Here is a 16,945-nt window from a genome sequence, read left to right on the forward strand (position 1 = left end):
TCCTTCTTCTGCAACTGTCTCCATCCCTAATTCTGAATCTCATGTTATCCAACTTTATTTCCCACTATCCCTTCATCATTGTGGTGAACTTCTGATGCTGTCTCTCCCTTACTCTTGATGATACAGCTCTTGATTCACAAATCCAATATGTACACGGACACTGTTCCAATCAACATATGATCAGTCTGTGCTATCCAGAGATATTTTCTCATTCTGTCTTCTGTGCCTTAATGGATTTCAAACCTTCAACAGTACTTAAAAATTCAATGATCAAACAAATCTCCGAATTGTTACCTATTAAAAAACCTCCTTGAAATAATCCCTTATTCTTTATAACATTTCTACTGTGAGTTTTAATGAGATAAAACTTGCTTTGTTCTTGTTTCTAAGAATAATTTATAATCATTTTATTGTTAATGATATCAGTATTTGAGAAGAGGTACTTAGAACCCAGTTTTATGGTATTTCTTAAACGAAACCAACATTTATGTTTTCCTCCTTGGAGTGAAAACTATCGTCCATGATGTAAAGCAGTGACTACGCCGGCAGTAGAGAATGCGGGCCTGAAGAGAAGCTCCGTGTTGACGATAGATTCCCTGTCTTCCCAGAGTAAGACAAAACTACCTTGACGCATTAGGAAAACATAATATTCAAAATCACATGAGACAGAGATAAAAGAGTAAGACTACCCCAAGGCATCTCACAAATGATGTGAATCAACTCAGATGTGGGAACATGCCGGCAGGACAGTGGTATGCCAGTATTTTTATTTTGACGTGTTTAAATATTTGGTTATAAATTATTAGGAGTTTAACATTCTCCTTTGAGCTGAGGAGCAACTAGGAAAAGAGAGCATCCTGAATAGACGAGCCACATGACAGCACATGACACCAGGGAGAAGGCTAAGGCTTCCTTCGGAAAATGAATGCTTTCATTTCATCCTTCTTTCTCTACCGATACTGTCTAGCTCTCAGCTACGTCCATCTAATGAGTGATCCTGTTGATCATGAACTGCTCCCGCAAGATTTGTTACTGCAATGCTTCATTCTAGTTTCACACGTCCATTCTATCAAGTGTAGTCAATATTCTGTCCATAGGATGAGAGTTTTGCAGATAAAAACGATTCCCTTTGGAACTTATTTTCTGAAAAGCTTGGTGTATCACTGAAATGTAGAAACCACTACTTTTCAAATTGGGCAAATGCTACAAAAACTATCTTAGTACATTAAGCATTTATTACTATCAGTAAAAGCAGTCCCAGAGCCAAAAGAAGGAAAAAAAAAAAGATATTTATCCTTTAAAAATGATAGGAAAAAAAGCAAATAAGAGGAATAAGAGGAAATTATTTGGAATCCTTCAAAGGGATGCTGAAACATGCCCCTAGAAAATACGTTCGACTGTTTCAAGAGCTGGAATAGAGCTCTTACCCCCACCCACTGCACACACTCAAAGGCAGGGCCTCAGGGTGGGGCCTGCTTGGACACAAGTACACTCTCTACACACTTAGAGCTTTCTCAATCTTTCTCTCTTCTCCACATCATCTCCTTCTTTGAGGCAGCTCTAGAGCCTATGAATGGGATTACTTCTGGACTTATCTAGGCACTGGTCTCCAGTTCATCTCTCTTCTTCATCTGTATATCCTACCTCTTTCGATGATACCTCAGTTATTCTCCTCAAGAGTTCTCTGTAGAAGGATAAGCTTAGATTTAGTTTTTCAAGTTGGCCTATCTCCAATAAGGCCAAGAAACAGAAGGATATTTCGAGGTTTTGAGGGTTGGGTGGAGTAGACGAACTACTTTGTTACAATAGAATAATGCAGGGTAGGTGTTCATGATCGCCCAGCACTATGGAAACAGCACTGGTGTGGAAACCACTTGGGGGATGCTTCCATTCTCGCCAGCACTCATAGACAGACCCCCTCTTTATAATTCTCCCTGCCCCTCAATCCTACAGGTCAGAAAAAGAGTCACTGAACCATGACCCACCATTCCTCAGAGTTACCAAGAAAACTCTTGAAGCTCTCAGGTGACCGTAGGTCCTAAAGCATTGTTAAACCCTCCCAGAAGCCAAAGTGACTTCAGGGTAGCTATTTCTCAGTTTTCAGGGTTTTCCAGGTTTTAGCTCTAAGCAATTGCTATGTATGCCTTTATGAGCTGGAAAGGGAGCAGTTATGATCAGCCGATTTCCTTATATTATTAAATACAAATAACAAGCAAGAAGTGAAGCAAACAAAAAGTTTAGCAACCTCACAGACATACTGTGAGACCTAATTAAATTAAAAGAAAAAACCTTATAAAATAGTTTCAAGATTTCCCACTATGGATTTTATTTTCTGCTCTTAATTTCTACTTAATTTCATTAGAAAATTCAGTGAAAATGCTTTAGATTTTCCACAACACTGTTTCCTCAAGGAATATTTTATTCTGAAGGACAACGGCAACAAAAAAGGGGTTTTGATTGGCTAAACACCTGGAGAAAGACAAGTTTATTTTAAATAAAGATAACTTTCTTTTCTATTAGCTATAATCACATTCATATAGACTACATATTCTTCTCATATATACTGAGAAAAAATGGAGAACATCATATTTTACATATTAGGAGTCCACAACAAGGAAAAGGATAACAAATGGGGCTTTAGACAGCCTCATCCACCAGAGGGCAGACAGCAGAAGCAAGAACTACAGTCCTGCAGCCTGTGGAACAAAAAGCACACTGACAGAAAGACAGACAAGATAAAAGCCAGAGGGCTATGTACCAGATGAAGGAACAAGAGAAAACCCCAGAAAAACAACCAAACGAAGTGGAGATAGGAAACCTTCCAAAAAAGAATTCAGAATAATGATACTGAAGATGATCCAGGACCTTGCAAAAAAGAATGGAGGCAAAGACTGAGAAGATGCAAGTATGTTTAACAAAGACTCAGAAGAATTAAAAAACAAACAGAGATGAACAATACAATAATTGAAATGAAAAATACACTAGAAGGAATCAATAGCAGAATAACTGAGGCAGAAGAACGGATAAGTGACCTGAAAGACAGAATGGAGGGATTCGCTGCTGCGGAGCAGAATAAAGAAAAAAGAATGAAAAGAAATGAAGACAGACTAAGAGACCTCTGGGACAACATTAAATGCAACAACGTTCACATTATAGGGGCCCCAGAAGGAGAAGAGAGACAGAAAGGACCCGAGAAAATATTTGAAGAGATTATAGTCAAAAACTTCCCTAACATGGGAAAGGAAATAGCCACCCAAGTCCAGGAAGCGCAGAGAGTCCCATACAGGATAAACCCAAGGAGAAACACGCCAAGACACATATTAATCAAATTGGCAAAAATTAAAGACAACAAAAAATTATTGAAAGCAGCAAGGGAAAAACGACAAATAACATACAAGGGAACTCCCATAAAGTTAACAGCTGATTTCTCAGCAGAAACTCTACAAGCCAGAACATGACATAACATGACATATTTAAAGTGATGAAAGGGAAGAACATACAGCCAAGATTACTCTACCCGGCAAGGATCTCATTCAGATTTGATGGAGAAATCAAAAGCTTTACAGACAAGCAAAAGCTAAGAGAATTCGGCACCACCAAACCAGCTCTACAACAAACGCTAAAGGATGGTGTCTAAGTGGGAAACACAAGAGAAGACAAGGACCTACAAAAGCAAACCCAAAACAATTAAGAAAATGCTCATAGGAACATACATATCGATGATTACCTTAAACGTCAATAGAGTAAATGCTCCAACCAAAAGACACAGGTTCACTGAATGGATACAAAAACAAGACCCATCTATATGCTGTCTACAAGAGACCCACTACAGACCCAGGGACACATTCAGACTGAAATTGAGGAGATGGAAAAAGATATTCCATACAAATGGAAATCAAAAGAACGCTGGAATAGCAATACTCACAGCAGATAAAATAGACTTTAAAATAAATAATGTTAAAAGAGACAAGGAAGGACACTACATAATGATCAAGGGATCAATCCAAGAAGAAGATACAACAATTATAAATAGATATGCACCCAACACAGGAGCACCTCAATACATAAGGCAACTGCTAACAGCTATAAAAGAGGAAATCGACAGAAACACAATAATAGTGGGGGAGTTAACACCTCACTTACATCAATGGACAGATCATCCAAACAAAATTACTAAGGAAATACAAGCTTTAAATGACACAATGGACCAGATAGATTTAATTGATATTTATAGGACATTCCATCCCAAAACAGCAGATTACACTTGCCTCTGAAGTGTGCACGGCACTTTCTCCAGGATAGATCACATCTTGGGTCACAAAACAAGCCTCAGTAAATTTAAGAAAATTGAAATCATATCAAGCATCTTTTCTGACCACAGTGCTGTGAGATTAGAAATCAATTATGGGAAAAAAACATAAAAAACACAAACACATGGAGGCTAAACAATATATTACTAAATAACCAAGAGATCACTGAAGAAATCAAAAAATACCTACAGACAAATGACAATGAAAACACGATGATCCAAAACCTGTGGGATGCAGCAAAAGCAGCTCTAAGAGCGAAGTTTATAGCTATACAAGCCTACCTCAAGAAAGAAGAAAAATCTCAAATAAACAATCTAATCTTACACCTAAAGGAACTAGAGAAAGAAAAAGAAACAAAACCCAAAGTTAGCAGAAGGAAAGAAATCATAAAGGTCAGAGCAGAAATAAATGAAATAGAAACAAAGAAAACAATAGCAAAGATCAATAAAACTAAAAGCTGGTTCTTTGAGATGATAAACAAAATTGATAAACCATTAGCCAGACTCATCAAGAAAAAGAGAGAGAGGACTTAAGTCAATAAAATTAGAAATGAAAAAGGAGAAATTACAACAGACACCCCAGAAATACAAAGCATCCTTACAGACTACTAGAAGCAACTCTTATGCCAGTAAAATGGACAACCTGGAAAAAATGGACAAATTCTTAGAAAGGTATAACCTTCAAAGACTGAACCACAAAGAAATGGAAAATATGAACAGACCAATCACAAGTAATGAAATTGAAACTGTGATTAAAAATCTTCCAACAAACAAAAGTGCAGGACCAAATGGCTTCACAGGTGAATTCTATCAAACATTTAGAGAAGAGCTAACATCCATCTTTCTCAAACTCTTCCAAAAAATTGCAGAGAAAGGAATACTCCCAAACTCATTCTATGAGGCCACCATCACCCTGATACCAAACCAGACAAAGATACTACAAAAAAAAAATTACAGACCAATATCACTGATGAATATAGATGCAGAAATCCTCAACAAAATACTAGCAAACAGAATCCAACAGCACACTGAAAGGATCATACACCATGATCAAGTGGGATTTATCCTAGGAATGCAAGGATTCTTCAATATATGCAAATCAATCAATGTGATACACCATATTAACAAACTGAAGAATAAAAACCATAGGATCGTCTCAATAGATGCAGAAAAAGCTTTTGACAAATTTCAACACCCATTTACGATAAAAACTCTCCAGAAAGTGGGCAGAGAGGGAACCTACCTCAACATAATAAAGGCCATATACAACAAAACGACAGCAAACATCATTCTCAATGGTGAAAACATGAAAGCATTTCCTCTAAGATCAGGAACAAGACAAGGATGTCCACTCTCACCACTATTGTTCAGCATAGTTTTGGAAGTCCTAGCCACGGCAATCAGAGAAGAAAAAGAAATAAAAGGAATACAAATTGGAAAAGAAGAAGTAAAACTGTCACTGTCTGCAGATGACATGATACTATACATAGAGAATCCTAAAGATGCCATCAGAAAACTACTAGAGCTAATCAATGAATTTGGTAAAGTAGCAGGATACAAAATTAATGCACAGAAATCTCTTGCATTCCTATACACTAATGATGAAAAATCTGAAAGAGAAATTAAGGAAACACTCCCATTTACCATTGCAACAAAAAGAATAAAATACCTAGAAATAAACCTGCCTAAGGAGACAAAAGACCTGTATGCAGAAAACTGTAAGACACTGATGAAATAAATTAAAGATGATTCAAACAGATGGAGAGATATACCATGTTCTTGGATTGGAAGAATCAACATTGTGAAAATGACTCTACTACCCAAAGCAATCTACATATTCAGTGCAATCCCTATCAAACTACCAATGGCATTTTTCACAGAACTAGAACAAAACATTTCACAATTTGTATGGAAACACAAAAGACCCCGAATAGCCAAAGCAATCTTGAGAAAGAAAAACAGAGCTGGAGGAATCAGGCTCCCGGACTTCAGACTATACTACAAAGCTACAGTAATCAAGACAATGTAGTACTGGCAGAAAAACAGAAATATAGATCAGTGGAACAGGATAGAAAGCCCAGAGATAACCCCATTCACATATGGTCACCTTATCTTTGGTAAAGGAGGCAAGAATATACAATGGAGAAAAGACAGCCTCTTCAATAAGTGGTGCTGGGAAAACTGGACAGCTACATGTAAAACAATGAAATTAGAACACTCCCTAACACCATACACAAAAATACACTCAAAATGGATTAAAGACCGAAATGTAAGACCGGACACTATAAAACTCTTAGAGGAAAACAGGAAGAACACCCTGTGACATAAATCACAGCAAGATGTTTTTTGATTCACCTCCTAGAGTAATGGAAATAAAAACAAAAATAAACGAATGGGACCTAATGAAACTTAAAAGCTTTTGCAAAGCAAAGGAAACTACAAACAAGACAAAAAGACAACCCTCACAATGGGAGAAAATATTTGCCAACAAATCAACGGACAAATGATTAATCTACAAAATGTATAAACAGCTCATGCAGCTCAATATCAAAAAAACAAAAACCCAATCCAAAAATGGGCAGAAGACCTAAATAGACATTTCTCCAAAGAAGACATACAGATGGCCAAGAAGCACATGAAAAACTGCTCAACATCACTAATTATTAGAGAAATGCAAATCAAAACTACAATGAGGTATCATCTCACACCAGTAAGAATGGACATCCTCAGAAAATCTACAAACAACAAATGCTGGAGAGGGTGTGGAGAAAAGGGAACCCTCTTGCAGTGTTGGTAGGAATGTAAATTGATACAGCCACTATGGAGAACAGTATTGAAGTTCATTAAAAAACTAAAAATAGAATTACCATATGACCCAGCCATCCCACTACTTGGCATATACCCAGAGAAAACCATAATTCAAAAAGACACATGCACCCCAATGTTCACTGCAGCACTATTTACAATAGCCAGGACAGGGAAGCAACCTAAATGCCTATCGACAGACAAATGGATAAAGAAGATGTGGTACATATATACAATGGAATATTAATCAGACATAAAAAGGAATGAAATTTGGTCATTTGTAGAGACGTGGATGCATCTAGAGACTGTCATACAGAGTAAAGTAAGTCAGAAGGAGAAAAACAAATATCGTATATTAACGCATATATGTAGAACCTAGAAAATGGTACCGGTGAACCGGTGTGCAGGGGAGAAATTGAGACACAGATGTAGAGAACAAACGTATGGACACCAAGGGGGGAAAGTGGCGGGGGTGGGGTGGGGGTGGGGCTGTGATGAATTGGGAGATTGAGATTGACATGTATACCCTGATGTGGATAAAACAGATGACTAATAAGAAAAAAAAGAGAAAAAAGCAAGCAATGGCGATAATGATGATGATGTTTTTTAGGAAGACCTTGCAATAACCATTAAATCAATTCTGAATTAAAAAAAAACCATAACGTTGAATTCAAGAAGCAAGACACAAAATAATATATTCTGTTTGATTCCATTTGTATAGAAAACCCCCAAAGCAGGAAAAGATATAAGCAGTACAACTAAGAACAACAAGAAAGTATTACCATAAAGGTCAAGTCTTCTGGGGGAGGAATGGAGGGGAAATGAATTGGAAGGGGGCCCACAGGAGGGTTCAGGTTGTGTTCAGTGTTGGAATGAGAGGTGGGCACAAGGGTGTTTGCTTTATAACGTTTTATTCTGTACATTTACGATTTACGTACTTTTCCACATTTCTGTATATTTCATAATTAAATATGGTGGCATCAGTTGAAGAGGGACATTAATAGTATAGCTGGGCTGCAGAAGAAGGCAGATTTCAAAGTAACAAGTTCAAGATGACAGTGATTTATTTTGTAAACTATTTGTTGATATTTAGAAACATTGAAGGAAAAACAAAGATGTAGATATGGGAGTTCCACTAGAAAGTATGCACGTTTAATTTTTTTCTCTTAATATTGCTGTATTGTGTTTATCATAATTCCACAGGGATGGTTTTCCAAAATAAATTAGTTTATATAAAATTAAGCAGATAAGTGACACTTTACATATGTTGATTGTTAACATCTCAGTGCAATGTGCCTTTATATCTGAACTGAAAAAGCAATAATGAGAGTAATGCATTAAAGCTTGTTGGAACATTAAACCTTAAACTTCTTTTACTTACATGGAACCCCCAAAGTTAATGCAGGGTATGTGACTGCTACACTGTCAGTGACATTTCCATTTGCCTCCATCTGTGTAACCAGAAGTACCAATTCTTGTGAATCAGCTATTGATAGATTTTCATTTAGCCCCAATTTTTCAAAAATTAGCTTTAAAAGATCATTATAGGCCAAAATGTTGTTCTACATATTACTTATATGAAAAAGAAATAAATGTTATCATTTTAATAATGGAATAAATAGAAGCTGCAGAGTCCCAAGGATGCATTTTTGATAATAACATAGTTATAATAAAATTACATTTGAACAACTATATAAACTTCATGGATATACATTTCTCAAATGAGAATTTACCCATGGTGAGGTCAGAATAACCTGGCAGGGTGTACAGATATGCAAAAGAAATTGCATGTATCATAATTCATTGAGATTTTTTTTATCATTTTTTTAAACATCTTTATTGGAGTGTAATTGCTTTATAATGGTGTGTTAGTTTCTGCTGTATAACAAAGTCAATCAGCTGTATGTATACATATACCCCCATATCTCCTCCCTCTTGTGTCTCCCTCCCACCCTCCCTATGCCACCCCTCTAGGTGATCACAAAACACCAAGCTGATCTCCCTGTGCTATGCTGCTGCTTCCCACTAGCTATCTATTTTACATTAGGTAGTGTATGCCACTCTCTCACTTTGTCACAGCTTACTCTTCCCCCTCCCTGTGTCCTCAAGTCCGTTCTCTACATCTGCATCTTTATGCCTGTCCAGCGCCTAGGTTCATTAGAACCATTTTTTTTAGATTCCATATATATGTGTTAGCATATGGTATTTGCTTTTCTCTTTCTGACTTACTTCACTCTGTATGACAGACTCTAGGTCCATCCACCTCACTACAAATAGTTCAATTTTGTTTCTTTTTATGGCTGAGTTATATTCCATTGTATATATGTGCTACATCTTTATCCATTCATCTGTTGATGGACACTTAGGTTGCTTCTATGTGCTGGCTTTTGTAAACAGAGCTGCAATGAACACTGTGGTACATGACTCTTTTTGAATTATGGTTTTCTCAGGGTATATGCCAAGTAGTGGGATGGCTGGGTCATATGGTAATTCTATTTTTAGTTTTTTAAGGAACCTCCTTACTGTTCTCCATAGTGGCTGTATCAATTTACATTCCCACCAACAGTGCAGGAGGGTTCCCTTTTCTCCACACCCTCTCCAGCATTTATTATTTGTAGATTTTTTGATGATGGCCATTCTGACTGGTGTGAGGTGATACCTCCTTATAGTTTTGATTTGCATTTCTCTAATGATTAGTGATGTTGAGCAGTTTTTCATGTGCTTCTTGGCCATCTGTATGTCTTCTTTGGAGAAATGTCTATTTAGGTCTTCTGCTCGTTTTTGGATTGGGTTGTTTGTTTTTTTTTGATATTGAGCTGCATGAGTTGCTTGTAAATTTTGCAGATTAATCCTTTGTCATTTGCTTCATTTGCAAATATTTTCTCCCATTCTGAGGGTTGTCTTTTCATCTTGTTTATGGTTTCCTTTGCTGTGCAAAAGCTTTTAATTTTCACTAGGTCCCAGTTGTTTATTTTTGTTTTTATTTCCAATTCTCTAGGAGGTGGGTCAAAAAACATCTTGCTGTGTTTTATGTCATAGAGTGTTCTGCCTATGTTTTCCTCTAAGAGTTTGATAGTGTCTGGCCTTACATTTAGGTCTCTAATCCATTTTGAATTTATTTTTGTGTATGGTGTTAGGGAGTGTTCTCATTTCATTCTTTTACCTGTAGCTGTCCAGTTTTCCCAGCACCACTTATTGAAGAGGCTGTCTTTTCTCCACTGTATATTCTTGCCTCCTTTATCAAAGGTAAGGTGACCATATGTGCGTGGGTTTATCTCTGGCCTTTCTATGCTGTTCCATTGATCTATATTTTTGTTTTTGTGCCAGTACCATACTGTCTTGATTACTGTAGCTTTGTAGTATAGTCTGAAGTCCGGGAGCCTGATTCCTCCAGCTCTGTTTTTCTTTCTCAAGATTGCTTTGGCTATTCGGGGTCTTTTGTGTTTCCATACAAATTGTGAAATGTTTTGTTCTAGTTCTGTGAAAAATGCCATTGGTAGTTTGATAGGGATTGCACTGAATATGTAGATTGCTTTGGGTAGTAGAGTCATTTTCACAATGTTGATTCTTCCAATCCAAGAACATGGTATATCTCTCCATCTGTTTGAATCATCTTTAATTTATTTCATCAGTGTCTTACAGTTTTCTGCATACAGGTCTTTTGTCTCCTTAGGCAGGTTTATTTCTAGGTATTTTATTCTTTTTGTTGCAGTGATAAATGGGAGTGTTTCCTTAATTTCTCTTTCAGATTTTTCATCATTAGTGTATAGGAATGCAAGAGATTTCTGTGCATTAATTTTGTATCCTGCTACTTTACCAAATTTGTTGATCAGCTCTAGTAGTTTTCTGGCAGCATGTTTAGGATTCTCCATGTATAGTATCATGTCATCTGCAAACAGTGACAGTTTTACTACTTCTTCTCCAATTTGTATTTCTTTTTCTTCTCTGACTGCTGTGGCTAAAACTTCCAAAACTATGTTGAATAACAGTGGTGAGAGTGGGCAACCTTGTCTTGATCTTAGAGGAAATGGTTTCAGTTTTTCACCACTGAGAACGATGTTGGCTGTGGTTTTGTCATATTGGCCTTTATTATGTTGAGGTAAGTTCCCTCTGTGCCTACTTTCTGGAGAGTTTTTATCATAAATGGGTGTTGAATTTTGTTAAAAGCTTTTTCTGCATCATCAAATCTGAATGAGATCCTTGCTGGGAAGAGTAATCTTGGTTGTAGGTTTTTCCATTAATCGCTTTAAGTATGTCCTGCCACTCCCTTCTGGCTTGCAGAGTTTCTGCTGAAAGATCAGCTGTTAACCTTATGGGGATTCCATTGTATGTTATTTGTTGTTTTTCCCTTGCTGCTTTTAATATGTTTTCTTTGTATTTAATTTTTGATAGTTTGATTAGTATGTGTCTTGGCATGTTTCTCCTTGGGTTTATCCTGTATGGGACTGTCTGTGCTTCCTGGGCTTGATTGACTATTTCCTTTTCCATATTAGGGAAGTTTTCAACTATAATCTCTTCAAATATTTTCTCAGTCCCTTTCTTTTTCTCTTCTTTTTCTGCGACCCCTATAATTCGAATGTTGGTGTGTTTAATGTTGTCCCAGAGGTCTCTGAGACTGTCCTCAATTCTTTTCATTCTTTTTTCTTTATTCTGCTCTGCAGTAGTTATTTCCAGTATTTTATCTTCCAGGTCACATACCCATTCTTCTGCCTCAGTTATTCTGCTACTGATTCCTTCTAGAGAATTTTTAATTTCATTTATTGTGTTGTTCAACATTGTTTGCTCTTTAGTTCTTCTAGGGCCTTGTTAAACGTTTCTTGTATTTTCTCCATTCTATTTCCAAGATTTTGGATCATCTTTACTATCATTATTCTGAATTCTTTTTCAGGTAGACTGCCTATTTCCTCTTCATTTCTTAGGTCTGGTGGGTTTTCACCTTGCTCCTTCATCTGCTCTGTGTTTCTCTGTCTTCTCATTTTGCTTACCTTACTGTGTTTGGGCTTTCCTTTTCACAGGCTGCAGGTTCATAGTTCCCCTTGTTTTTGCTGTCTGCCCCCAGTGGCTAAGGTTGGTTCAGTGGGTTGTGTAGGCTTCCTGATGGAGGGGACTGGTGCCTGTGTTCTGGTGGATGAGGCTGGATCTTGTCTTTCTGGTGGGCAGGTCCACATCCGGTGGTGTGTTTTGGGGTGTCTGTGGACTTATTATGATTTTAGGCAGCCTCTCTGCTAATGGGTGGGGTTGTGTTCTTGTCTTGCTAGTTGTTTGGCATGGGGTGTCCAGCACTGTAGCTTGCTGGTCATTGAGTGGAACTGTGTCTTAGCATTGAGATGGAGATCTCTGGGAGAGCTTTCACCGTTTGATATTACCTGGAGCCAGGAGGTCTCTGGGGGACCAAGGTCCTGAACTTGGCTTTCCTACATCAGAGGCACAGGCCTGACACCTGGCCAGAGCATGATGACCCTATCAGCCACATGGCTCAGAAGAAAAGGGAGAAAAAAAGAAAGAAAGAAAGAAAAAATAAAATAAAATAAAAGTTATTAAAATAAAAAAAATTAAAAATTTAAAAAATCTAAAAGTAATTTAAAAAAAGGAAAAAAGTAAGAAAGAAGAGACTAACGAAACCAAAAAACAAATCCACCAATGATAGCAAGCACTAAAAACTATACTAAAAAAAAACAAAATGGACAGACAGAACCCTAGGACAAATGGCAAAAGCAAAGCTATACAGACAAAATCACACTACGAAGCATATACATACACACTCACAAAAAGAAAAAAAAGGAAAATATATATATATATAAAAGGAAGAGAGCAACCAAATCAATAAAGAAATCTACCAATGATAATAAGCTCTAAATACTAAACTAAGATAAACATAAAACCGGAAACAAATTAGATGCAGAAAGCAAACCCCAAGTCTACAGTTGCTCCCAAAGTCCACCGCCTCAGTTTGGGATGATTCATTGTCTGTTCAGGTATTCCAGAGATGCAGGGTATGTCAAGTTGATTGTGGAGATTTAATCCACTGCTCCTGAGGCTGTTGGGAGAGATTTCCCTTTCTCCTCTTTGTTCGCACAGCTCCTGGGGTTCAGCTTTGGGTTTGGCCCCGCCTCTGCGTGTAGGTCACCTGAGGGCATCTGTTCCCCAACCCAGACAGGAGGGGGTTAAATCAGCAGCTGATCTGGGGGCTCTGGCTCACTCAGACCGGGGGGAGGGAGGGGTACGGATGCGGGGCGAACCTGCGGCGGCAGAGGCCAACGTGACGTTGCACCAGCCTGAGGTGTGCCATGCGTTCTCCTGGGGAAGTTGTCCCTGGATCACGGGACCCTGGCAGTGGCGAGCTGCACAGGCTCCCGGGAGGGGAGGTGTGGATAGTGACCTGTGCTCACACACAGGCTTCTTGGTGGCAGCAGTAGCAGGCTTAGCGTCCCATGCCCGTCTCTGGGGTCTGTGCTGATAGCTGTGGCTCACACCTGTCTCTGGAGCTCGTTTAGGTGGTGCTCTGAACCCCTCTCCTCGTGCACCCCGAAACAATGGTCTCTTGCCTCTTCGGCAGCTCCAGACTTTTCCCTGGACTCCCTCCCTGCTAGCCATGGCGTACTAACCCCCTTTAGGCTGTGTTCATGCTGCCAACCCCAGTCCTCTCCCTGGGATCTGACCCCCGAAGCCCGAGCCTCAGCTCCCAGCCCCCACCCGCCCCGGCCGGTGAGCAGACAAGCCTCTCGGGCTGGTGAGTGCTGGTCGGCACCGATCCTCTGTGCAGGAATCTCTCCGCTTTGCCCTCCGCACCCCTGTTGCTGTGCTCTCCTCCGTGGCTCTAAAGCTTCCCCCCCGCCACCCCTGTCTCGGCCAGTGAAGGGGCTTCCTAGTGTGTGGAAACTTTTCCTCCTGCACAGTTCCCTCCCAGAGGTGCAGGTCCCGTCCCTATTCTTTTGTCTCTGTTTTTCCTTTTTTCTTTTGCCCTACCCAGGTACGTGGGGAGTTTCTTGCCTTTTGGGAAGTCTAAGTTCTTCTGTGCATTCAGTAGGTGTTCTGTAGGAGTTGTTCCACGTGTAGATGTATTTCTGATGTATTTGTGGGGAGGAAGGTGATCTCCACATCTTACTCCTCCGCCATCTTGAAGGTCTGTCCTATCATTTATTTTTCTTCTAAGAGCACTTAATGGCAAAAACAAATCCTTACCACACAATTTCCCAAACTATAAGAGCACCCAAAGTAACAAAGCAGAAGTCCTTAAAGAGGAAAGTTCAATTCCAAGTTCAAAAAGAGAGTGATGTGATTACGTCGGCCAGCACCACCAGATAAAAGTAAGTGTGAGCATGTATCCCTCATCTCATCCTACAAGACCTGAGACAGGAAAGAATAAACCAACTGACCTTCCCACTGACACTGTTAAACCACACTGTCACTGTTTGATCTTTAATAGACAGATAAGTATGAAAAGAAAATTAATATTAGTCATAAATCAACCAATTCACTCAAAGAAATCCAACAGCTTGCTATGCACCAGGTGCTGCTTTAGGGCCAGGGATACACAAGTGACTGAGACATGGCGTCCATCCTCAAGGCACTCACAGTGCAGAGAGAAACCAACAAACAGGCCATCACAGCTTAGAGCTGACAGGACCGACAGAGAAGCAAGCATAGGAGACACAGGACCACACAGACCTCACTGCACCTGGTCTCAGTGGGCAGCTGGGCTGAGGAAAGTGGCCGGGGAGGTGTTCTCAGAGAAAGATGAAATCTAAAGCCCAAAGCAAAAGCCAGTCTGGGGAAGGGCATTCTAAGTGGAATAGCATGTGCAAGGGTCCTGTGACGAAGAGGGTCCAGCGCAGGTGGGGCAAGATTTCCAGGTGGCGTCTTGTTGAGGGAAAGGGAGAGGCAGGAGGAGGCCGACGCAGGCAGCGCCCGCCGGGAGGACCCCGGCTCAGACGTCATCCCGAAGACCGTGGGAAACCACTCAAGCGGGGAGTGGGGGGCAGGGGCGGCGTGTGACCTGCAGAGGGTGTCTACCCTCCAGGGTAGAGACTGAGCTGGGGAGGACAAAGCTGGAGACCTGGACGTGGGTCAGAGCTGGTGCAGGGACCTAAGCAGCACAGTCCGATGGCCTTAAGGAAGGCAGGGGCCGTGGAGGAGAACTTTTTGACACCTGGGATTCGAAGGGAAAGGTGAGGGAGGAATCCTGCGAGACGGCACAGAGTGTTCTAACTTCCTCTGCCCTTGCATTAATGAAACCAACTGAGAAACTGCCTCTATCACTAAAAATCAATCCAAGCCTGTTAATAGAGGGAGGAGAAAAACAACACAAATAATACTCAATATTTCAAATGTGAATAAACCGTTTACCACTTTTCTCTCTGACTCTGGGGGGCACTAAACAGACTGCAGACGGCTGAGGTGTGAGCGTCAGGGAAGGGCCACTTCTCCTGGGCCACACTGCACATCCTGGGACAACCTCCAACACCACTGCCTGCTGCCTTTGGCTGCCGCATTACGTCAGGGGAGGGAGGAGGACAATTTGTTAACTCTGGGATACCAACCACAAGACAAGCTCCATTCATTCATTCAACCAACAAATATTTCTCGAGTATGTGTGGTGAACTGTGCTGTATGCAAGAGGTGCAAAGGGGAAGAAAAATCAGTCCCTGTCCTCAAAGAATTTCAGCCTAGCTTGATTTAAGGTAGCAGGGATTAGAACAGAAATCAAAGCAGAATTATTCACTGTTTTAGTTGACGTTCAAATTCAGGTGAGCTATCCCTCATGGTAAAGAGAGCTTTGCAGAAATTGCTCAAGCGCTCCCAAAGGTCAGGCCATCAGTCATGAAGTGTGGTGAAAAGGGGGAGGAGACGCTGGAGCCTGTTGTAGCTGCACGGAAAGGGTGTCCACGCACACAGGCTCGTGTTGGGAGCCATAGAGAACTCATACCTGGAATCTCCTTCACAGAGGAAGGGCCCAACCACGAGCTCTCACAGGCTTGAGAAGAACAAGAGCCGTCAGAGAGAAAGTCCATTCTTTCTCAGAGGTTTATATCATTAATTCACTTCTCTACCTTCATGTAAATTCAGAGATCTCCAAGTTAGTCAAAAGAATCTACTCCGTTACAAAGGGCTTAATCATTCCACTGTTGATATGGCTCATGTCTATTCTTCCTGAAAATGATAAACTGCCCTTGAAAATCACTGCTAGTTTTCAAACATGAAGATATGAAGGTAACACTTTGTATTTCCTGGAGGCAGTGTTCCTTTGTCTGAGAGCCACGAGCAAGATGCCAAGTTGTTAGAACTCTTGCAGACTTCATCTACTTCCTCAAGAGAGCAAAAAAAAAAAAAAAGGAAGTTTCCCTAGAAAGAGATTCAAGCACACCAGAATATGATACCACAACAGCAAAGGCGTTAAGATGACCAGAATGAAATGTGCCTAGGAGAAAAGAGTACACATATTAGATTTTCTCATTAGACTTTCTCACAATACGACTGCATTTTAGCTGGAGTTGCCCTGAGTTGTGGGAGCAATTGATAGCCTGGCATTTCTCATTATAACAACTGGCATGACTCAGGGTATCCCAGTGACGCAGTTGGTTGGCACCCCTCCTACTCGCCTTGTAGTTTACATCCCCTTCAAGGCACGTGTGTTTTTGGCAAGCATTCCACCAAGAAGAAGGAAAAATGTCTCCCTGTGGCAAACTGGGAAATGCTCACTAAGCTAATTTGGACAGGTATGTTTCTGTAAGCACTGATGTTCAGACAGAGAACAAAGGGGGAAGTAAACCAAAATGCTTGTAAAAAGGTATGAGTGGTCATTTAGTCATTCTGTGAGACTCAAATGAGATG

The 16,945-nt window shown here is 40.1% G+C and overlaps 1 protein-coding gene across 1 annotated transcript in view; it reads right to left on the reverse strand.

Moving 5' to 3' along the window:
* The window catches only part of SDK1 (sidekick cell adhesion molecule 1), an 826,099-nt gene that overhangs the window by 477,836 nt on the left and 331,318 nt on the right, over window positions 1-16,945 (reverse strand). The window lies entirely within an intron of this gene.

Source organism: Orcinus orca, chromosome 16, assembly GCF_937001465.1.
Source record: "Orcinus orca chromosome 16, mOrcOrc1.1, whole genome shotgun sequence".
NCBI classification, from domain to species: Eukaryota; Metazoa; Chordata; class Mammalia; order Artiodactyla; family Delphinidae; genus Orcinus; species Orcinus orca.